At 40.9% G+C, this 25247-nt stretch overlaps 1 pseudogene; it reads left to right on the top strand.

The window, feature by feature from the left end:
• Positions 1-281: 281 nt before the first annotated feature.
• LOC115138960 (type-1 angiotensin II receptor-associated protein-like) lies at positions 282-19441 on the top strand (annotated as a pseudogene).
• Positions 19442-25247: the final 5806 nt, after the last annotated feature.

The following is a 25247-nucleotide window of genomic DNA, read 5'->3' as shown; positions in this document are numbered from 1 at the left end:
ACCACCAACGGCAGATGCTCACGTGTTTTTTGCAAGTATGAAATAAGGTGAAGAGTGGAGACGGATATTAAGGGTCACGTGAAAGGAGTCAGGCTGTTGTCACATGGGTTGTGTTTATTTCCCGGTTAGGAGGTATTGAGAAGTTTTGAGTGTGAAGTTTAACAATTATTTATGAAATCCTCAAAAACCGAAGGGGGCCTAACTACATCCGTATTGGCCTGAAAATATGGAAATTCCTGCCATAAACCTCAAGGTAAAGTCGGTTGTTTACATATTTACAATGCTCACTGTATTTACGCTGTTCTAAAACGATCTGCACGAGAGTTTACTTTGTATCGTCCACAATGTTACTGGAACACAAGCCATGCCGTTATTGTAGAGTACAAAATAGCAACAAGTGTAACAATGTTCTCCCTTGTATAATGCGTGACATTTTATTCCTCAGTGTAATTATTATTTTTTATTTGTTTTACTCTACATCGTTGGGAAAAGCTGGTAAGCAAGCATTTCATGGTGAAGTCTACACCCGTTGTGTTTGGTGCATGTGAAAAATAAAACGTGATTTGGATTTGAAATGGCTGAGTCCCTGGTTATACGTTTCCAATCAATTCAAATTCTTTATTTATTGTGAGTCACTGATCGTTGAATGAAATGTCAGGCAATAATCAAAGTGGAGTTGACTGCAGGCAGACTCTCTTTCACTGGGAATACAACTGTTTTAATATTATGTAATTAAAAAAATAATTGTCCCCACAGGCCATAGTACTGGTGCACTGGCTTCTGACTGTCTGGTAAGCGGATGAGTTGGCTCCTCAAGGGTTTTTTAAACTTTTCATACATCTGTGGAATTTCTCTTGTTGCCCTCTCCAACTGAGGAAAGTGGTCTACTCTGCATGCTTCACTTGTGTTGTGTTTTCTCAATGGGTGGCTGCACAAACATAATGCCCTGCATGAAAACATAATATAGTTAGTCAGTCACACAAGGCTGTCCTTAATTGCAGGCCTACATTGTATGGACTATTTCTCACCTACATGCATTGCCTCCAGTCAATTAAAATGGTCAATCTGGATAATTATATTTAGGCCTACTCTTTTAGAGACGCTGCGCAGCTAGCAATGAGGAAGCGGCCCTCTTCTGGGGGGGCAGAACTGATTGAATCGACCTGGAATCGGGTGTTGGACTCGGCCCGGGAATCAAAATGGATGACTGCCCAGAATCAACCCAAGTACATTGGACTGTTTCTGTCTACCGGAATTCAGATGACTTTGCCGGCATCTTACCAGAATCCCCCCAGAAGCGGCCAAATGCAATTTGAAATAAATGCATACAACATTACCCCATTTTAAGTAATTTTAGATATTACTATTATACATTTTATACATACAAATTTGACCCATCCACAAATAAAAGTAATTTAATTTAAAAAAATTACCCCCTTTTTGTCTCATCCAATTGTCTTGTCCCATCGGGGGAGGCGAAGGTCGAGAGCCGACCGTGTCTGCGTGCATGCGCCTGACAATTGTGCGTCGGCTCATGGGTCCCCCAGTCGCAGCCGACACGGGTATCAAACCAGCATCTGTAGTAACGCAGTTTCCACTGCGATGCAGTGTCTTAGACCGCTGTGCCACTCGCTACCACTGCGCCACTTTTTAATGCTTATAAATTTGCACAAAGTATCAAAATACTACATAAACAGAACTCTTAAAGAATTTAATTTAAATGTTAATTTTATTTTTGTATCACAGAAATACAATTAAATAATGAAATGTTAATTACATAAAGCAGCCCGTGTAATCATCTGCCGGAGAGTAGCCACAATCGGCCCGAGCCCCACGTAACACGTTTGGGCCAGATAACTCACACCGGAATCGGCCTGAGCTCAATCCTCACATCCTAGCAATAATAACACTGCCGAAGGCAGCCCAAACTTGGGCCACATCATGTCGGCGGAGTGGCCCGACTCTCAGCCGGAATCGGCCCAGATCCACTGTGCTAGCTGGGTAGTGTATACTGAAAACATTTGGAAGGATATGCAAGTGTGTGTGTGTGGTTCCTAGGGGCTGTATGGCCTGGCTGCCCCCCTCTTATGCCTGGGGTAACTTCAGTGTCCTGGCTCTGGGTGTGTGGGCCATCGCTCAGAAGGACTCCATTGATGCTGTACTTATGGTGAATCACTGCCTCTTACTCATGTACTGAGACAACAGCCAACAGTAGAGTCACTCTATCCATTATATTTCATTGGGCCCTGGACAGAGGAGTCTTATGTGTTAGTTTTGAAGTATATCTACTCCTTGGTGTTTCTGTTCCAGACATGCTATCAATAAGAATCATCCTACCTCATCTGGCTCTAATACATATTCGTCTTGTATTTCCATCTGTGTTTTTCTTCCAGTTTCTGTTTGGTATTGCAGTGACGATACTGACAGACATAATCCATTTTGGGATCTACTACCTGCTGCCTGAGGGTCTATCTGAGAGGAACCGGGCCACATTCCGCTTCAGTGCGGGCATGGCAATCCTGGGCCTGCTACTCAAACCTGTCTCCTGCTTCATCATCTACCAAATGTACAGAGAGCGCGGAGGAGATTACAACTTCAACTTTGGTGAGTATGACTTGGTGTGAGTAGAGGCAGCAAGTGTGAACCATTAGCTTAGAGTAAAGCTAGTTACTGTAGCTTCAAGTGTTAAAAACAAGGTTTGGAGGTTTGTACAACTAGTCTCACACAAAGGATTAACCCTGAACTGATCTCGACAAAGTCCGAAGCAGGGTGTGATGCATGTGCTTCAGTCAGATACCATCCTAGTGCCAAGGTGTTGTAGAGAGGAAATAACTTTCTCAAGGCTGTGCTCTTGCCTGGGTTGTTTCATGTCGTTGGCCATGAGATAATTGTACAGCACAGGCAGATTAAACCAGAGTCAAGCTAATTGTGTTACAGAGACAGTCACAAGATAAATGCACATGATACACCTACTAACTAGTGGACCAGTTAGAGAAGAGCTATGCCTTTGTAGCTGGGTTACGTAATATAATTGATTAGCAAAATAATCCGATCTCAATTCAAACAAATACAGTATAAAATTAAATATAATTTGACAGTTGTATCTATAATGGCAGTGGCAGAAATCAACCAGCTCCCTTATCAACTCTCATTTTGTTGGTCTGAGTCGCTCTGAGATTTTAGCACAACATAAGTCTTGGGTGTTTTTGTAGATGGTTCTCACTCCTCACTGGAACAGGAATGTAGTTTAAGTTGTCCCGTAGACCAGTAAGACACGCCTGAAAGCCATTCATATATGAACAGTACCAATTGATTTGTTGGCTCTGTTTGTTTTTGATGCTCTCTGATTGCTTGACTTTGGGGGGTCTCTGGGTTCAAGGTGGTCTCCTGCTGTGCTACACACCAAAGCAACAAGGTGTGTGTCTATTAAAACATTTAACGCTGATACGTGTAAGTACAGTATATCAGTGGACGATCCTCAGAGGACGATCCTCAGAGGACGATCCTCAGTGAATGTCCACAAAAGTAATGAAACATTAAAGTTAGCCTTTTTAGGTAAAACTATACTAAGTATATGTACATCTCACCAGATAATGGATTAAAATGCACTGTTTTGGAATGAAGGTCTACAGTAGCCTCAACAGCATTCTCTGGGGTAGCGCCATGGTGTAGCCAGAGGACAGCTAGTTTTTGTCCTCTGGGTACATTGACGTCAATACAAAACCTAGGAGGCTTATGGTTCTCAACCCCTTCCATAGACTTGCACTGTAATTATGACGACTTCCGGAGAACGTCCTGCAACCTAATCAGAGCTCTTGCAGCATGAACTGAAGAGTTGTCCACCCAATCAAAGGATCAGATAATGAATCTAGTACTGAAAACATAGCTAGCTAGCACTGCAGTGCATAAAATGTGGTGAGTAGTTGACTCAGAGAGAGCGAAGCACAATCGCTGAACAGTTTTGGACAAATACATTTAATAAAATATATTTTCAAAAATGAAGAAGCAAGAGAAAAGGTGAGCTAATTTATATATATATATATATATATTTTCACTTAGCTAGCAAATGCTGCTAGCTAGTTTAGCCTACTCAAACACTTGGTTCAAACGGCGAGGGATGCTATGCTAGCTGTTTGGCTAAGGCTATCCAACACTGGAACTCTTTCAAGTCAAGGTAAGCTTTTGGTTTTATTCAATTATTGCCACGGGCCTGCCTGTGTAACTAATAAACTTCTTGCTATACACTGTATTGCATGATTGTAGCATGATTACAAATGTGTTAGTTCTAGTAGCTAAGCTACATGAACAAAAGTATGTGGACACCTGCTCTTCGAACATCTCATTCCAAAATCATGGGCATTAATATGGAGTTGATCCCCTTTTGCTGCGATAACAGCCTCCACTCTTCTGGGAAGGCTTTCCACTAGATGTTGGAACATTGCTGCGGGGACTTGCTTCCATTCAGCCACGAGCATTAGTAAGTTCGGGCACTGATGTTGGGCGATTAGGCCTGGCTCGCAGTCGGCGTTCCAATTCATCCCAAAGATGTTCGATGGGGTTGAGGTCAGGGCTCTGTGCAGCAGGCCAGTTAAGTTCTTCCACACAATCTCGACAAACCATTTCTGCATGGACCTCGCTTTGTACATTGGCCAATGTCATGCTGAAACAGGAAATGGCCTTCCCCAAACTGTTGCCACAAAGTTGGAAGCACAGAATCATTGACAATGTCATTTGTATGCTGTAGCGTTAAGAATTCCCTTCACTGGAACTAAGGTGCCTAGCTTGAACAATGAAAAACAGCCCCAGACCATTATTTCTCCTCCACCAAACTTTACAGTTGGCACTGTGCATTTGGGCAGGTAGCGTTCTCCGGGCATCCGCTAAACTCCACTTCGTCCATCGGACTGCCAGGTGGTGAAGCGTGATTCATTACTCCAGAGAACGTGTTTTCACTGCTCCAGAGTCCAATGAATGCGAGCCTTACACCACTCCAGCCCGACACGTGGAATGGTAACTCATTTCATGAAGCTCCCGACGAATAGTTATTGTGCTGACGTTGCTTCCAGAGGCAGTTTGGAACTCGTGAGTGTTGCAACCGAGGACAGACCATTTTTACACACTACGGGCTTCAGCACTCTGCTGTCCTGTTCTGTGAGCTTGTGTGGCCTATCACTTCACAGCTGAGACGTTGTTGCTCCTAGACATTTCCACTTCACAATAACAGCACTTATAGTTGACCAGGGCAGAAATGTGTTGAACTGACTTGTTGGAAAGGTGCCACATTGAAAGTCACTGAGCTCTTCAGTAAGGCCATTCTACTGCCAATGTTTGTCTATTGATATTGCATGGCGGTGTGCTTGATTTTGTACACCTGTCCGCAACTGGTGTGTCAGCTAGATGCAGACGAGTGTGAACGGGGGTATTGAATGTGTCAGTGTCTGTCACCTTGATTACTACATTTCTCTCAACCTACATTGTAAACTTTTATTCATAGGCTAGGTTGTAGCAACCTCACGCAACAATTTGAGTATCATGTAGTAGGCTATCTGTCAGAAATATGTGGATAGGTGGCAGGGAAGTCAGGCGCAGGAGAGTCAAACGGAGTGTAAAATGGAGTCTTTTAATAAATGTCCAAGTAACATGCTCCAAAACACTAAATAAGAAAAATGAATATAAACAAATATGGGTACGAAGACCCGACGCGCACCTATACAAAAAAAACACTACACTGACAATAAACAATCTCTGACAAAGACATGAGGGGAAACAGAGGGTTAAATACACAACAGGTAATGAATGGGATTGAAAACAGGTGTGTGGGAAGACAAGACAAAACCAATGGAAAATGAAAAATGGATCAATGATGGCTAGAAGACCGGTGACGTCGAACGCCGAGCACCGCCCGAACAAGGAGAGGCAACGACTTCGGCAGAAGTCGTGACACTATCGATGTTGCATTGAGCTGGATGAATGGAATATGAATGACGGTCACCCGATATGCTGTAATAGAAATAAGGCCATGCTCATGAAAAAAAATATTGTCATCTCTAATCTTAAATGGCACCGACTGCAACTGCAGTACAAGAGGTAGAGTTACAGTGCATTCGGAAAGTATTCCGACCCCTTGACCTTTTCCACATTTCGTTATGTTAAATTGTTTTTTTCCTCAATCGACACACAATACACCATAATGACAAAGCAAAAACAGTTAAAGAAATTAGCACTCTTCTCATGGCTGCGTGCTTACGGCCCTTGTCCTATTTTGAAGGTGAACCTTCGCCCCAGTCTGAGGTCCTGAGTGCTCTGGAGCAGGTATTCATTAAAGATCTCTGTACTTTGCTCCGTTAATCTTTCCTGCAATCCTGACTGGTCTCCCAGTCCCTGACTCTGAAAAACATCCCCACAGTATGATGCTGCCACCAACATGCTTCACCGTAATAATGATGGCAGGTTTCCTCCAGACATGACGTTTTGTATTTAGGTCAAAGAGTTCAATTTTGATTTCATCCGACCAGAGAATTGTGTTTCTCGTGGTCTGAGAGTCTTTGGAGTTTGCTAAAAAAAGCACCTAATCGGGTTGTCATGTGCCTTTTACTGAGGAGTGGCTTCTGTCTGGCCACTCTACCATAAAGTCCTGATTGGTGGAGTGCTGCAGAGATGGTTGTCTTTCTGGAAGGATCTCCCATCTCCACAGAGGAACTCTGGAGCTCTTTCAGTGACAATTTGGGTTCTTGGTCACCTCCCTGACCAAGGCCCTTCTCCCCTGATTGCTCAGTTTGGCTGGGCGGCCAGCTCTAGGAAGAGTTTTGGTGGTTGCAAACTACTTCCATTTAAGAATGATGGAGGCCACTGTGTTCTTGGGGACTTTCAATGCTGAAGTGTGTATATATATATATATATATATAAAACCCTTCCCCAGATCTGTGCCTTGACACAATCCTGTCTCGGGGCTCTATGGACAATTCCTTCGACGTCATGTCTTGGTTTATGCTCTTACATGCACTGTTGACTGTGGGACAGGTGTGTGTGTGCCATTTTTTTCAAATCTTGTCCAATCAATTGAGAAACATCTCAAAGAAGATCAAAGGTTCTGAATACTTATGTAAATAAGGTATTTCTAAACCTGCTTTCGCTATTTCATTATGGGGTATGGTTTAGATTGATTAGGGAAAACAAATATTTGATCAATTTTAGAATAAGGCTGTAACAATGTAGAGAAATTCAAGGGGTCTGAATACTTTCCGAATGCACTGTACAGTACCAGAAGTTACTATACCGAACAAATTATAAATGCAACAATCTCAGATTTTTCCTGAGATACAGTTCATATAAGGAAGTCAGTCAATTAAAATAAATAAATTAGGCCCTAATCTATGGATTTCACATGACTGGTCAGGTGTGCAGCCATATGTGGGCCTTTGAGGGCATAGGCCCACCCACTGGGGAGCCAGGCCCAGCCAATCAGAATTAGTTTTTCCATACAAAAGGGCTTTATTACAAACTCCTCAGCACCCCCCCCTCCCCGCAGCAGGTGAAGAAGCCGGACATGGGTGCAGCTTTATGGTAGAGAAACAGCTCTGGTGAACCTTCCTGCAGTCAGCATGCCAATTGCACACTCCCTCAACTTGAGCATCTGTGTCATTGTGTTGTGTGACAAAACGGCACATTTTGATGTGGCCTTTTATTGTCCCCAGCACAAGGTTTCTTGATCTGTCAGGTGGGGGGATTATCTTGGGAAAAGAGAAATGCTCACTAACAGGGATGTCAACAAATTTGAGCGAAATACGCTTTTTGTGCATTTGGAAGCTCATGAAAAATGGGACCAACACTTTACATGTTGCATTTATATTTTGTTTCAGTGTAGTATTTTGATTGGCAATCAAGTTTTAGCTCTCACATTACTTTGACCTTTGATATTACTGAGAAGAAACTAGACTGTATAATTTCTTTTTACCAGTGTTTCTATAAGCATTCAAGTGCAAAATGTCTGCCATGCATCAGTCTTAATGTACATGAGAACAGAGTACTTAGTATTTTTAGTATTTTATTAGGATCCCCATTAGCTGTTGCAAAAGCAGCAGCTACTCTTCCTGGGGTCCACATGAAACATAATACAGAACATGATTAGATAAGAACAGCTCAAGGACAGAACTACATAATTTTTTAAAAAGGCACACTTAGCCTACATATCAGTGCATACACAAACTATCTAGGTCGAAGAGGGGATAGGTGTTGTGCCGGGAGGTGTTGCTTTATCTGTTTTTAAACCAGGTTTGCTGTTTATTTGAGATGGAAGTTCCATGCAATAAGGGGTTTATATAATACTGTATACTTTCTTGAATTTGTTCTGGATTTGGGGACTATAAGAAGACCCCTGTTGGCATGTCTGGTGGGATAAGTGTGTGTCAGAGCTGTGTAAGTTGACTATGCAAACAATTTGGCATTTTCAACACATTAATGTTTCTCATCATAAAAAGAAGTGACGAAGTCAGTCTCTCCTCAACTCTTAGCCAAGAGAGACTGGCATGAATAGTAATTTATATCAGCCCTCTGATTACAATTAAGAGCAAAATATGCCACTCTGTTTTGGGCCAGCTGCAGTTTAACTAGGTCTTTCCTTGCAGCACTGGACCACACAACAGTATAATCTTGATTATTGTCCAGAACTAGAGCCTGCAGAACTTGCTTTTTGGAGTGTGGTGTAAAAAAAAAGCAGAGCATATCTTGATTACAGCTAGACATCTCCCCATCTTTACAACCATTGAATCAATATGTTTTGACCATGGCCTTACCTTGCATTGTAAACTGTCAAGTAAGTTGGTCTCCTCAACTTGTTCAACAGCCACACCATTCATTACCCGATTCAGCTGAGGTCTGGAGCTTAGGGAATGATTTGAACTAAATACAATGCTCTTAGTTTTAGAGATGTTCAGGACCAGTTTATTACGGGCCACCCATTCCAAAACAGACTGCAACTCTTTAAGGCTTTCAGTGACTTCATTAGCTGTGGTTGCTGATGCCTATATGTTTGAATCATCAGCATACATGCACACACACGCTTTGTTTAATGCCAGTGGCAGGTCATTGGTAAAAATAGAAAAGAGTAGAGGGCCTGGAAAGCTGCCCTGCGATACAACACACTTTACATGTTTGACATTAGAGAAGCTTTCATTAAAGAGAACCCTTTGAGTTATATTATATTGCCATATCATGTATTCAGAGCTGAGGTTGATCAATGATATCAAAGGCTGCACTGAAATCTAACAGTACAGCTCCCACAATCTTATCAATTTCTTTCAACCAATCATCAGTCATTTGTGTCAGTACAGTACATGTTGAGTGCCCTTCTCTATAAGCATGCTGAAAGTATGTTGTTAATTTGTTTACAGAAAAATAGCATTGTATTTGGTCAAACACAAAAAAAATTCAAACAGTTTGCCAAGAGCTGGCAGCAAGCTTAGAGGTCTTCTGTGTCGTGTCTTTGGCTATGCCGGATTTAGTGATATGACATGCTATTCTATAAAATCATTTTCCCGTATTTAATATTACCTGATTGAGCTAATCATGTAAATGTACTTTTTTAAATATTTATTTATTTATTTCACCTTTATTTAACCAGGTAGGCTAGTTGAGAACAAGTTCTCATTTGCAACTGCGACCTGGCCAAGATAAAGCATAGCAGTGTGAACAGACAACACAGAGTTACACATGGAGTAAACAATTAACAAGTCAATAACACAGTAGAAAAAAAGGGAGTATATATACAATGTGTGCAAAAGGCATGAGGTAAGGCGAATAATTAAAATTTTGAAGATTAACACTGGAGTGATAAATGATCAGATGGTCATGTACAGGTAGAGATATTGGTGTGCAAAAGAGCAGAAAAGTAAATAAATAAAAACAGTATGGGGATGAGGTAGGTAAAAATGGGTGGGCTATTTACCGATAGACTATGTACAGCTGCAGCGATCGGTTAGCTGCTCAGATAGCAGATGTTTGAAGTTGGTGAGGGAGATAAAAGTCTCCAACTTCAGCGATTTTTGCAATTCGTTCCAGTCACAAGCAGCAGAGAACTGGAATGAAAGGCGGCCAAATGAGGTGTTGGCTTTAGGGATGATCAGTGAGATACACCTGCTGGAGCGTGTGCCACAGGTGGGTGTTGCCATCGTGACCAGTGAACTGAGATAAAGCGGAGCTTTACCTAGCATGGACTTGTAGATGACCTGGAGCCGGTGGGTCTGGCGACGAATATGTAGCGAGGGCCAGCCGACTAGAGCATACAGGTCGCAGTGGTGGGTGGTATAACGAGAGTCGGGGCACCACAAAATAACGAGAGTCGGGGCACCACAAAATAAAATAGAGCTGTTATCTTCCCGAATAAACTCTTAAAGACCTAGTAATATTTTACATCAATAGCAGTCAATATTAATCGTCATCTTAATTCAGTCTCATCTGAAAGTTGTAAATTCTTGGTTATCTGCACGAACCCTGGCTAACAAGTTGAATCAGCAATACAAAATTGGGTTTTATTTATTTACCAAATACCTAACTAATTACACATACACAGAATTAAATCATAACTTGATTACAAATGACGTCATAAAGGAAAACGTCCCTGGCGGGCGAAACAGATATGACAGCTTGTTACACAAAAGAAAAGGGTCTGGGTTTGAGTGAAAGAGCGGGAAGTCTGAGGAACAAAGGGCGAAGCTGTGCTATCGTAAATACAGTATCTTATGCATTCTAAATGACCGCCCATTTGGAAAAGGAAAATAAAATAAATATTTACTCTGCGCTGCGCTTCGGTAGGTTGGTGGTAGATGGAAGGCCGGGTTGTCCAACCGAGTCCTTTGTCCTCTGAAGAATGTTTCTGGTTGTCAATTGGATTCGTTATAGTAACGTCGTTGTGTGTTAGACGGGATACTCTGTCTGTTCCTTCCTAACCCTCGTTTGCATCTGCTGTTGCTAACTCAACAGCTAGGAGGTATCACTTCTGTAGTGAATAAGAGTTCAAAGTTCATACCATTCGCAACCAAAGCTCATGCTGATGTTGGCTTCGTTCTGTAGTTTTTATCTGAACCATTCTGACATCGGACCGTCGTCCCCACATCCTCGGAACAGGAGGTTATATTGTCGTCAAGGCTTTATATAGGAAGGGAGAGGAGGGCGTGTTTGAAAAGTTTTATATCCCATGTCCCCTCACAGGGGTGGGCCACTGATTGAGCAGAGCCCTAACCTGATAAAAACCCAAATCTCACATTTTAGAAGCTAAAATCACATTTCAGAAGCTAAAATCACATTTCATCCTATCACGAATAATTTCATATTCAAACATTTAAATTGAATAACAATTCCATGTGAACCCGATAACTCTTATGTGTAGACTTTCCACTGTAGAGTTTGTCATCTTATCATTGATGAGAATGTCTCAGATGACAACCGAACTGACATCATATTCATTAATTAAGTACCACTGCATATGTTCAATTGGTCGGATTACCAGAATATAGTTCATTTCCCCGCACCTTCTGATGTTCCCAGAATCTCTATGTTAACCAAGGGGTTTGTAAAAGTAACCTCCGTAGGGTAGAGAGGAAAAAGGGAGGAAGAGGTCTTTATGACTGTCATAAACCTACCCCCAGGCCAACGCCATGACATCTGTTAGAACCAGTAAAGGCTGCTTTACCATTCTTTGGTAGCGGAATTACTTTGACTTTCCTCTAGGCTTAGATTAAATATGATAGATAGGTGTGGCTATAGAGTCAGCTAACATCCTCAGTAGCTTTCCATCTAAGTTGTCAATGCCAGGAGGTTTGTCATTATTGATTGGTAATACTTTTTCCACCTCTCCTACACTAACTTTACAAAGTTAAAACTTGCACTGCTTTTCATCCATTATTAGTTTTTTTAATGCATGAATATAATTGCTCACTGTTTGTTGTGGGCATTTCCTGCTTAAGTTTGCCCACTTTGCCAATGAAAAAATGTAAAAAATAACATTGTTTTCTGTTGAATAAGCCATCTGATTTGTTGAAAGATGGAGTTGAATTTGTCTTTCCACCCATAATTTCATGAAGTTTTTTCCCATCATTCTTTGTCATTGATCTTGGCTTCATAATAAAGTTTAGTCACAATTTCTCAATTTGCAGTAAGCCAGTCAGATGTGCAGCCAGACTTATTAGCCACTCTTTTTGTCCCATCCTTTTTCAACCATACAGTTTTTCAATTCCTCATCAATCCATGGAGCCTTAACAGTTCTAACAGTCAGTTTCTTAACTTCTTAATGTATAGGGGACGCTTGCGTCCCACCTGGCCAAAAGCCAGGGAAAAGGCAGCGCGGCAAAACCATGCCTTACCTTTGATGAGCTTCTTTTGTTGGCACTCAAATATGTCCCATAAACATCACAATTGGTCCTTTTGTTCGATTAATTCCGTCCATATATATCCAAAATGTCCATTTATTTGGCGCGTTTGAGCCAGAAAAAAACAGCTTCCAATTTGCGCAACGTCACTGCAAAATATCTCAAAAGTTGCCTGCAAACTTTGCCAAAACATTTCAAACTACTTTTGTAATGCAACTTTAGGTATTTTTAAACGTTAATAATCGATCAAATTGAAGACGGGTCTGTGTTCAATACAGGAAGACAACAAACCAACGCTACTTTTGCGCACTCTCAACAGTGTTACCCAGTTCCTAGATGGCCGTACTTCTTCATTGCACAAAGGAATAACCTCAACCAAATTCCAAAGACTGGTGACATCCAGTGGAAGCGGTAGGAACTGAAAACAAGTGCCTAAGAAATATAGTTTCCCAATGAGAAATCACTGAACAGCCAGAGACCTCAAAAAGAAAATCTGAACGGTTAGTCCTCTGGGTTTTGCCTGCTACATAAGTTATGTTATACTCACAGACATGATTCAAACAGTTGTAGAAACTTCAGTGTTTTCTAACCAAATCTACTAATAATATGCATATCATATATTCTTGGCACTAGTAGCAGGAAGTTGAAATTGGGCACGCTATTTATCCAAAAGTGAAATTGCTGCCCCCCATACCTTTGGAAATTAACAGGTGCATGTTTATTAATAATTGGAAGAAGCAATTTCATCAAGTGCAGCATCTGGATGCTCCTCATTAATCACATCAGACCAACATTTTTATTTTTACATAATCAACATAAGTCACAGCAAAATCTTTTGTATGATCTCTTATAGACTATTTTAGGCCCAGCTGTTGGAACTTTGGTTTTCCTGGATATAGCCACTATATTGTGATCACTGCATCCAATGGGTACGGATATAGCTTTAGAAGTACACCTTTTTAAGGTAGTTATTCCACTTTCATCAAGAATATTAAGTCAGCACAAACCCCTAAAATCCTATTTATTTTCTTTTGTTTCTTACATTTTTCGCTCTGCATTTTTTAAAAGGGCTCGTAAGTAAGCATTTCACTGTTAGTCTGCATCTGTTTATGAAGCATGTGACGAATAACATGGAATTTGATATCATGTTTGTACATTTTCATCATCCCATCCCAAACATCTCATGGTAATTTCCTTTTCACTTATCTCACTGCTTGTGATTCAAGTGTTATCTGTAGCTTTCTGTCTGTGAGTAGAAACTCCTCGTCTGTTTGGTGTCTTTATGTTCTGACCCGGTTTTTGTTTTGTCTCCCCTGTGCTGCTGCCCTCTGACCCCTCAGACTTAGAGACCTCAGTGGACAGTCGCTGCACCACGAATAGTGCTGACAGTGCTTTTTAAAATTGATTTGACCCCTTTTTCTCCCCAATTTCGTGGTATCCAATTGTTTTAGTAGCTACTATCTTGTCTCATTGCTACAACTCCTGTACGGGCTCGGGAGAGACGAAGGTTGAAAGTAATGCGTCTTCCGATACACAACCCAACCAAGTCACACTGCTTCTTAACACAGCGCACATCCAACCCGGAATCCAGCCGCACCAATGTGTCGGAGGAAACACTGTGCACCTGGCAACCTTGGTTAGCGCGCACTGCGCCCGGCCCGCCACAGGAGTCGCTGGTGCGCGATGAGACAAGGACATCCCTACCGGCCAAGCCCTCCCTAACTCGGACTACGCTAGGTCAATTGTGCGTCGCCCTACGGACCTCCCGGTCGCGGCCGGTTACGACAGAGCCTTGGCACGAACCCAGAATCTCTGATGGCACAGCTGGCGCTGCAGTACAGCGCCCTTAACCACTGCGCCACCCGGGAGGCCTGACAGTGCTTTTATTGGCTACCGCTACTGATCCCCATCCTTTTTCATCATGCCTTTCCTTCCATCTTCCACTCCATCCTCTCCTCCCCTCACACAAAGTAAAGGAAACCGCTGGGCTGAAGAGCTACAGCCTACCTCACTTTTCTATTTTCTGACTGTCCACTCCTTTACATGACAGCAGAATCTGTAGTTCAGTGATCTGTACTCATGTCTTTCCATCCATATTCCTCTGCCAATCACACATCATATCTACATGTCCCTCCTTCCTATCTAAATCACTGCTCCCTAAACTCTATGACAATTATTTTGACATATTCTTGCTTGATATTTGTTTTATGTGTTTGTAAGACAAAAAAGTAGCAAGACTATTGTGGACTGTGCCTGTATTTATCAAAATAGCTAAGAATAAGGTTGAACATTTTAGGTCATAAACAGATGATTGGAGATTTTAACACAACTTTGAGTACTTTGTCTCTGTGTCCAGATTGAAGGATGTTCGGTAGTTTCATGAGCCAATGCTGACTAGTGTTAGCGCAATGACTGGGAGTCTATGGATATCTACTACCATGCTAATTAATTTATGCAGAACATTTTTTAAGTTGTATTTTTAAGAAATTATATGTAAGTCAAAATTACCAATTTTGTTTTGCCTCAGTGTTTTTGTTCTCTGGTTTTCATATCCATATTGTGAAAGCCAAGGTTGGCTCTTATATTAGAATTGATTGCTTTACGTTGAAGCTCTGATCAAGGTTCTAGAATACCAACGGCTGCCTGTCTGAGTGACCATCCAGGATTGGGGAACTGTTCAGTAAGCACTAGTGCTTCATCATGAGGGAATTCTGCAACCTGTTGTGGTAGGGTTATCCCCACACGTTTGTTTGAGATGTGGTGATTGTAGGGCTCATATACAGGGTTTTCAGTGTAAACAATTCCTGAGCAGTCTGAATTTGAAAACATTCAGTCCATTATCTCCTGGTTGATGTCCTATTCCATTTTTTCTTCTTCATTGACTGGCTCATCTGAGCACAGAGACACGATACCATTTTGTCTGTGAGTCCTTCAGGTTGATCTCATTCAATGTAATTCGTCAAATGTAATTTGCCATTTTCTGAAGGAACATTTAACCTCCTCAAAATGGAAGTTGATGTTTTCGCTTTTTATGTTAAATCTGTAATAGAACATTTGACCGTTTTTATTTGAGGCTCAAAGAGTGCATTCAATTAAGCATGATTTGATTGACCATATCCAGAAATGTGTCCTACCGGCTGATCAATATGTAGCCAGAACTTGAGAAGCATTGAGTTCAAATTATCAACATTTTTAAGTGATTTTTATTTAAACTTTATTTAACCAGGAATGGCTCACTGAGATTATAAATCTCTTTTTCAAGAGCGTCCTGGCCAAGATAGGCAGCACCAAGTCATCCAGTTTAAAATTATTTTGTAAGGCGTTCCAAGCCGATGGCACAGAGTACATAAAAGCCCTTTTACCAAATTCAGTTTGGACATTTGGAACAGTTAGCAGGATTAAGTCCTGCGAACGAAGAGCGTACCCACAACATTTCTGAACAATAAAAATGCCCAAATAAAATGGTAGTAAACCCAAAATGGCTTTTGTAAATAAAAGTATACCAGTGACTGAGCCTACGAGTGACTAGAGGAGGCCAGCCAACCCTGGTATTTAAAATGTAGTGGTCCGTAAGAGTTTTGCGGTTTAAAATAAATCTCAATGCGCCATGGTAATGGGTGTCAATTGATCTCAAACACTAAGTGGAAGCATTCTTATATAAAATATCCCCATAGGCATAAATTTAGCTGATACTAGCCGCCTCCTAGCTTCAAAAGAAAAGCAGGCCTTATTCCTAAAATACAATCTCAGCTTCATTTTTTTGTAAGTTGTTGAATATGCAGTTTAAAAGTGAGGCTGTCATTAATTAAAATTCCAAGATATTTATAAAGGTTTAGACTAATATCATTACCCTGACAAGTAGTAATAGGTGAAAGGTTGAGGTCCCTTTCTTGCTTTAGAAAACACCATTAGTTTAGTCAGTATTGAGGATAAGCTTCAATTGACACAAGGTATGTTGAACAGTATAAAAAGCAGTTTGCAAGTTCTGGAAAGCTTTTGTGAGAGACGAGGCACAACCATAAATAACAGTATTATAAGCATGAAAGTGAAGTTGTACTTTTGTCTAAATTATTTATATAAATAGTGAATAAGAGGGGACGAAGTACATAGCCCTGGGGCACACCATTACTAACAGACATGAGCCCATCAAATTGAGTGCACTATCAGACAGATGGTTAGCAAACCATGCAACTGCATGCTCTAAAAGACCTACACTCAACAATCTCTGCCTCAGTATAGCATGATCAACTGTATCAAAAGCCTTAGATCAATAAAAAGTGAGAGAGTGCTGTTTTTTGTCAGGGGCTTCGGTGATATCATTTAAAACCTTCATGGGAACGGTAATTGTGCTATGTGTCTTCCTGATGCTCAATTTTGTACATTGATAAGTATATAATAACTCTTAGCTGTTCACTCAAGTGTTTCAAGTATTTTCACCAGGGATGACAGCTTTGAGATTGGCCTATAATTATTTCAAATAGTTAGATCTCCCCCTTTTAAAAGTGATAGGACAAATGCTGATTTCCAGATCTTTGGAATTTCATCACATTCCAGGGTTAGATTGAACAGATATTTAAGTGGTTCAGCTATGAAGTCAGCTGAAAGATTTAAAAAGCAGGGATCAAGAAGCTCAGGACCTGCAGGCTTTCTCTGATCTATGGATTTCAGGGCTTTGTGTACCCCCTGCACTGAGAATGGCAAAAAGCTCAAAGTTAGACCAGCTCTCGCTGGTTCATCCACACAGGGTTGTACAGAGACAGAGGACACTGAATCAAACAGCCTACCAGATGATACAAAGTGCTCATTGAAACAATTCAGCATTTCAGTTTCGTCATATACAGCAACAAAGTCCTTCAATACACATGACGGTAATTCATTAACATTACTGTTTCCAAACACAGACATAATAGCCTTCCAAAACTCTCTAGGGTCATTCAGGTTATCAGTGGTAACGGACATAAAATATTCAGACTTGGCTTCCCTGAGAAGAAAAGAACACTTGTTTCGTAACTGCCTAAAAATAAGCCAATCAGCATCAGAACATGATTTCCTTGCTTTAGCCCAGGCTAGATTACGTTTGTGAATAATACAAGACGGCTCAGAAGAAAACCATGGATTATCCCACCCTTTAACTCTGAACCTGCTGAATGGGGCATGTTTGTTTACTATTTGGAGAAAAGCATCATGAAAGAATTTCCAGGCAGCTTCCACATCAGGAATAAGCTCAATCTTGTTCCAGTCAAAATAAAACAAATCATGAAAGAAAGCCTGCTCATTAAAACTCTTCAAATTTCTCTTACGAATAAAGCGTGGGTTTGTCTTAGGAACATTAGTATTTCTAACAGCAACAACAGCACAATGGTCACAATCAAAAAACATCAACCACAGAATATTTGTGGAACATTTGTCAATCTCAAGTCAATCAGGGTAAATTTCTCTAGACATTTGAGATTTGGGCGAGTTAATGAACTGGGTAAGATTCATATAATTACAAAACATTTTTAAATCATCAGACCGACTTTAACCAACACCAACCAGTTGAGATCACCAATCAAGATCATTTCACTGTAAAGAAGTTTAGACACAAGGTGCATCAGAGAAGAAAATGCATCACAGAGAGCAGAGGGGGGTCTATAACAGCCAATCACAGTTAGAGAGACCCTTTGAAACCTCAATATTCAAAGCAATAAATTCCAACTGTTTGCAAATAGTTTGACTTTGCCACACTTACAAGGAATTTAGTCTTTACATATATAGCCACACCCCCACCTTTCTTAACTCGATCAGTGCTATACACATTTATACAAATATCCTTATAAAGAACAGACTTGCTGAGCCAGGTTTCAGAAAATACAATTACATCAGCATCAGTTGATTTAGCCCAAATCCTAACCCCATCAATTTTTAACAGGCTGTGTACATTTAAATGAAAAATACCAAAACCAGATCTAGATTTTTAAATCAGAGGGGGTTTGGAGACATTACATATTAGGGTTAGGTTGCACGTTACCTTACATTAACAAAATAAGAATAACTAGTCACCTCTGTTTAATAACCTTGCACGGCTTCTCTTTTTTAAGACACCTACTGCAAGCAAATTCTACAAGTGAGTTTCCAGACAATACAAAACAGTCATTTAAAACCATTAGACTTTGGTAGTGACACAAGTTCGTACTGTTCACATCATGCCACAAATGCATCGGCACTTGGACGAGTGAATGGAGTGAAAAAGAGCGAGTTCCCACAGACAAAATGTCTAATGGACGGGAGAGCACATTGTCAGATGTACTCACCCAGCGACAATGTTCGTTTTCTCCGGAGTTCAGTAAAGTCGATGCACAAAGCAATACCACAAAAATTGTCATTTTCTCTGAGAGATTTAAGAAATGGAGGCCAAGGAAAAGTAAGGGGAGAGAGGGACAGTGTGTATGTATGAGTCTGTATGTGATTGTGCGTGTGAGTAGATTGGGTGTGGGGGTCGATTTGAGAAAACGGGTTGGGGATTGTTGAGCTGCCTCTAACAGCCAGGAGGGGAGTGATGAGGAGTAGCTTGGACGAGACACTCTGTGGAGGGAAAGCTGAGGGAAGAATTCAGGCCAGCCAGATATAGGGTTACTTTGGTAAACTTCAAGTTAAGAAGTGCAAATAGCGAGGGGGGGGTGTATCTGATTTGAGGGAGACCCGCAATCTTTACAGGTTATTAGTATGTTAAAATCTACTAGTCACAGACAAACGACTTGACATGCTGCAATCCTGGATTTGGCGTGATCGTATGTCACCGTGATATGAATGTCAGTGAAGTGAAACAGGTTTCTTTGATATAATGTACTGTACCAGTAACTTTATTTTCAAGACCTTTTGTCTAATCTCTGCACAGCAGGCTTCCCCAGTGTAACACGAAACAGAGATGCTTACCAGTCCATTGACCAACAGGACCAGACAACCAGCTCAGCCAGGCCAGGGACACCAAGGCTGGAGCAACAAACTCTTACTGAGAACCAGCACAGCACTCACTTTATTCTCTTGGAAATGCATGGTTTCATGAAGGAATCCATGTTTTTGTTAAATTGTGTTTTTTCAAAGTCAATTCAGTCTTCCTTTCATATGGGTATCTGTGAACTGTAAGATTCCTTTGTATATTATTCTGTGCTTCATTCAATTCCTTACCAATAATGTCCTGATCTAAATACATACTGTTGTGGTAAAATATGACATGTACAGTATGCTTGATGCTCAGGGTAATGTCACATACACTGGCATATGGAGAGAACTTGAAATACCTCAGTCAGTAAAATGAGAGCTGTGATTACATTTGAGATGTTATGGTACGCAATCACTAACCACGTTTCCATCCACAGTTTTTATGTGAGGAAAGTCCTACGGAAACAAAGTTTCTTTACAATTTTCTAAAGGACAACAGATAATTTGCTCTTTCTACACTAGCTAGGTTTCCATCCAATTGGCGACAGATTTTCTTGCGAGTATTCCAAAATCTGCATAAAGAAAATCTGTGCATTTTCCCACCAGTGGTGTTCCCACCAAATGGACTTTGGTGGAAAATCAGTGAGTGATGTCATAGTGTATGGAGGTACATTTATCCAAAACTCCAATTTCATGTCGCTATCAACCACGCTCCATTTTGGCTAGACTGCCCCCTTTGCTTGCAGTGCTTCTTTAAAAATAAAAATAAAGTTTAAAAACTTTTTGTTGTTGTTGAAAACACAAGTCTTCTTTTGCACTTTTGACCCCACAGCTGTGGGCGGGATTTAGTGAGAGGTGTGGATGATGCTTTTCCATTGGTCAGACATTTTTTTGAGTGTCAGTTTGGCTACAACCAACTGTTCAGCCTTTCTTTCCAACACAAAGGAAGTCATTGCGTACACTTACGAAGAAGGACTGTGTGATGATCTCAGGTAAGCAGCACTAGGTCTTCTCCATCCAACTTCTACATAGCTAGTAGTTAGCTCCTACGATTATGTCGGTTCATAAGATTAAGGTGTTTCCACAACCATTTCTCGCTTAAATCAATTTTACTGACAAAAAGATCCCACCATGTAGAAAGAACAAATGATCTGTCAACATTTATCAAATTGTACTGAAACTTCCTGGTTCCTTCACAGCTGTCGTGATTTGTTTTATATGGTATGACTTTATGCGCATAACTGGATGGAAAAGTTATGGTGGGATCTTTTTGTGTTTAAAATTAATTCTGCGAGAAATGGTTGCTGAAACGACTTTATGGTCAAATATTTATATAGGCCTAATAACCATCATATTGAAGTAAACTTGGAGTCAGGTGATGATTTGGTGTGGTCCTCCCGCTATGACTCGAGAAAACTGCAGTTTATTAGTCTACAGATGAGAGAAATTATGATTTGATTATATTTATTAGGATTACCCATTAGACAAAGCCAATTGCGACAGCTAGTCTTACTGGCATATAACAAAAAATACATAAATTAATTCATGGGGTTGTGAACGTGCCATCCTTGTGGTGACATCCTTGTGGTGACATCCTTGTGCCATGTCTGAAGAAAGATCTTTGTTGTCATAACCAATGTTCCCCCCTAAGCTCCGAGTATGTGTGGGCAGGCAACTCCCCCGAGACTGCCTCACAGAAGAAATATCAGCTCGCCCTGCACAGAAACGCACGAGCTTAAACTTCACTGAACTATCTAGTTTTCCCTGTTAATACCTGTCAATGTTTCCCTTTACAGTAGGAACTGTGATCGAATCAACGCAATATTATCTACTTTCAATTCAACATAATGAAGCAAAAACAAACTATGCAAGACTTGGTATGCAAAACTGTTGTAGTCAGTATGTGTCAGAGTAGGATTCTGTTGCATTGACAGGCAAGACTCAGGCCGGTACTCTACACAGACCGGTGCACCATAACCAATCAGCTGCAGTAAGCCTATATGCAAATAGACCATTGCCATATATGGATCAGTGCCATTCACTTTGAACTGGACTGTTTTTACAGAATGAGCTTGTCTTGAGATCAAACCGAGAGCTACATGTAGCACAGTGTACACATTCGTTCATATCCTTTGCTAGTGAGTTATTAGCCCAGTCAAATATCATTTGTGGTCAGCAATGGGGGAGTGATTGCTTCCTACAAGAGCACAAAATGTGTGCACTTCTAGACATCTTTGAAAAAGAGAGTCCGGTAAATAGCTTTTTTTAGTCTTAAAAGGGCAGTGTTGTATTTTGAGACAGGCTTGAATAAGCTAAGTTGCCAATAGGCAGAAGGTAGCCTAATTTGTCTGATTCTCTTATATGGGAATAATGGTGCATTTTATTTTGTTAAGTAATTTCTTGCATCAAGCAACACAACTAAATGTAAGTCACTTGTCTGAAAGACAAGAAGATAGACAGGTTAATGTCAAGCCCTTCATGTTTTTTTTCTCAAATTATTTAAACTGTAGGCCTACATTGAACACCATACTTTGATTGCTACTGTAGGCTGAATGATAGAACAGCTATTTCCATGTTAGCATGTCATGGGATGCATTTTCTCCCTTGTTTTTTTTATGGTTGGCCACTCTGGAAGGCCTACATTATCATCAAATAGCCACAGTAGCCTACTTAAACACTGGTATAACTGTAACTTAAAGCTGGGTACAGCCTCAGTGTTCACAGTAAACGTGTGCCGGAGGTTCCACGGAATTCTCACAATGTTCAAGTTTGCACTCAGCAGACCTGAAATTTGCTCAGTGATGAAAAACCTTAGAGGGAACATTGGTCTTAACCCTGAAAGATGGACATGACATGTTTCCAACAGTATTATTGTCAGTGTTTCGATTAACCAGTGCTCTGGTTTTGTGTTATTTTACTAAACCTTGTGTTACTGTAAGCTATCCATAAGCTATTCTCAGCACCACCATCTCCTCGATGTTTCTAGTTTTACTTCCCCATCTGACTGTACATGATGCGCATTGCAGCTTTCAGGAAGGACTTAAATAATTTGATCTATTTGTTGTGAAACTAAACATAACCCTCTAAGGGTAGTTCCTGTTTCAGGATTAGGAGTGTCATGAGAAGGTCAACATGTAGTCACATTCGAGTCATTTGTTTTGCAATGGTACTGTGACATACTTTCACTGTGAGTGTACTTTTTGAAATCAGACTTGTATCTCTGTCTGAACACAGAGTATGAGATGCTTCCCACTGGACAAAGATGTCAATTCAATGTCTTTTCCATGTTGGTTCAACGAAATTTCATTGAAATGACGTGGAAACAAAGTTGACTCAACCAGTGTGTGTGCCCAGTGGATTGGTTCCTTCCATACCGTCTGGGTTAAAGCTATAATCTGCAGTTGAAACAATAGCAAAGCGCCACCCTGCCTCTGATTTGGTAAAAAGCTGAGGGACCAAGCTTTAACTTCCTGACTGATGTCTTCAGATGTTGCTTCAAAATATCCACAATTTTTCTACCTCATGATGCCATCTATTTTGTGAAGTGCACCAGTCCCTCCTGCATCAAAGCACCCCAGAACATGATGCTGCCACCCCGGTGCTTCACAGTTGGGATGGTGTTCACAACTTCCAAAGTTGTGGCAAAATGGCTTAAGGACAACAAAGTCAAGGTATTGGAGTAGCCATCACAAAGCCCTGACCTCAATCCCATATAGAATTTGTGGGCAAAACTGAAAAAGTGTGTGCGAGCAAGGAGGCCTACAAACCTGACTCAGTTACACCAGCTATGTCAGGAGGAATGTGCCAAAATTCCCCCAACTTATTGTGGGAAGCTTGTGGAAGGCTACCCAAAACATTTGACCCAAGTTAAACAATTTAAAGGCAATGCTACCAAATACTAATTGAGTGTATGTAAACTTCTGACCCACTGGGAATGTGATGAAAGAAAGAAAAACTGAAATGATCAATTGTCTTTCATATGTAAATGCACTTAAGCCTTTGTCAAAGAACACAACTCTTAGTCTTACACATAAATTCCCTCACAGTCATTGTATGTCCCAGCAGTGTTGAGTTGTTCTCTTGATCAAACAAACTCTTTATTGATCTGAGTTATCAGCCACGTTGATTTAAGTAACATGGGTGAATACCAAACATTCACCACCTTGAAATTCTGTCTACAAGTTAATAAAAACACGAAACCTAACATATCATTTACATTGTTCATGGAGTGTTTAATTGAATTATCCAGGGTAGACAGAATTGCATGCAAAATGTACTTTAAAAAAGTATTGCTAAGCTCCTTGCAAATGCTATACCCCTTGCACTTGTCTATGAAAACACTAGACAATTAAACAATTTTGTAGCTCAAACAATGGATGTTTTACACTTGCCTCTATATAGGACATAGCCAGAACAGCACAGATCACTGTTTCTTTCACAGGGCACAACACAACATGCTAAATTGTTTTCATTGACTCTTTATCAGAGAGTCTGACAGGCATTATAATAGAACCCACTTGAACTCTTGAACATTTTATAGTGCAGTATGAAGTCGTTTTTATTAAGGTACCCCCCCCCCCCCCAAAAAAAAAACAAAAAAAAACAGGCGGTACCATCTCCCTAATGATGTTCCTACCATGCTCCTTCCTTTTAATTTCTCCCTCTCTATTTCTTCTTCACTTCTCTGTGTTTCTGTGTCTCTCCTCTCAGACATGTCTCTGTTAACCTTGGCCCTGTTATTCCCTGTCTGGAGCGGCGGCTCCACAGCCCCACCACTGCTTTGATTTATCAGAATAGACTGGACAGGACACAGGTCTACATTGGTTTACAGCCCTGCCCTTTTCACACTCAACTGTATTTATCTTGTAGGTATTATATGTTATACATTGTGAAAGTAGATTTGAACAGAAAATCTAAGGAATCTAAGAAGAATTCAGGATTTGGCTATTAGGGGAGAAATCACTCTGGTATGCAGTTCTTCTCCTGACACTTGTGTGGAGTGCCGCACCAGTGCACTTTTCACATGGGAGAAGAGAAACAGCATGTGACTTAAAATTGGCCTGTGATCATCACACATCAGTAGTGTTGCTTGATAGTCTACCACCTCTCCTGTATGAACCCGATGTAGTTGGAGTGATAATCTATGCCTCCTGGAATTGAAAGTACCTGGTACCCACTGTGTGTTAACCCTTGCATGGTTCATTGTCATCAGGTTGGCTAAGGCTGCATAAGCCTTATTTTTGTTCATGTAGCTTCCACTGCATCTCTGAGGAAGAAGTGCCTCTATAGGAATGATATGATCGCTCCTCGTCTCTGAAATACCCATATCACACCACATGCTGGCTTCAGTGTTGAGTGCCTTTCTCCTTCCTCTCTCTCTCCCTTTCTTTATTTTCTCTCTCCCCCTGTGAGAGCATCTGGGAGAGGTCTTAATTAACGAGTAACTGATCTGTTAATGATTCATTCCTGCTGAGCTCCTAACGAGAACGGAGGCTGGAGGAGGAGGAAGGGGAAGAGGAGGTGAAGTAGAGCAGGGGCTGTCAGCCCCAACCAGCTGATGATTAATACAGGGACTGCTGGGCTTTGTCTCCTGAGTCCTGCATGGTGTGCTACTGGGTTGACACATCCTCTGACACACACACACCTGTGATCCCTCCCAGTCAAGGACACAGTGACTGCATTTGTTCTGAGCAATAAAAAGAGCTCTGTTTGTCAGGTCTTTCATTGCGTTAGCAACGATCCTCCAGAGGTTTTCTGTGAGTGAATTCCAAAGCCATAAGAGTATGGATTTTTAGCATTGTAAGAAATGCCTCATCAGTATTGGACTGATCACCAAATTCAAAATGACATCCAATGGTGAAGGATTTTGCAGGGATTTGGGTTTTATTGTTATATTACATGGAACAAGACCGTGCGCATACATAAGTGGAACAGGCAATTTCTCCTTTGTTTGTTTTAGAATTA

The sequence above is a fragment of the Oncorhynchus nerka genome, linkage group LG2, assembly GCF_034236695.1.
Source record: "Oncorhynchus nerka isolate Pitt River linkage group LG2, Oner_Uvic_2.0, whole genome shotgun sequence".
In the NCBI taxonomy this organism is placed as follows: Eukaryota; Metazoa; Chordata; class Actinopteri; order Salmoniformes; family Salmonidae; genus Oncorhynchus; species Oncorhynchus nerka.
The sequence above is the reverse complement of the archived record's forward strand: the minus strand, read 5'-3'. Positions and strand labels throughout refer to the sequence as shown.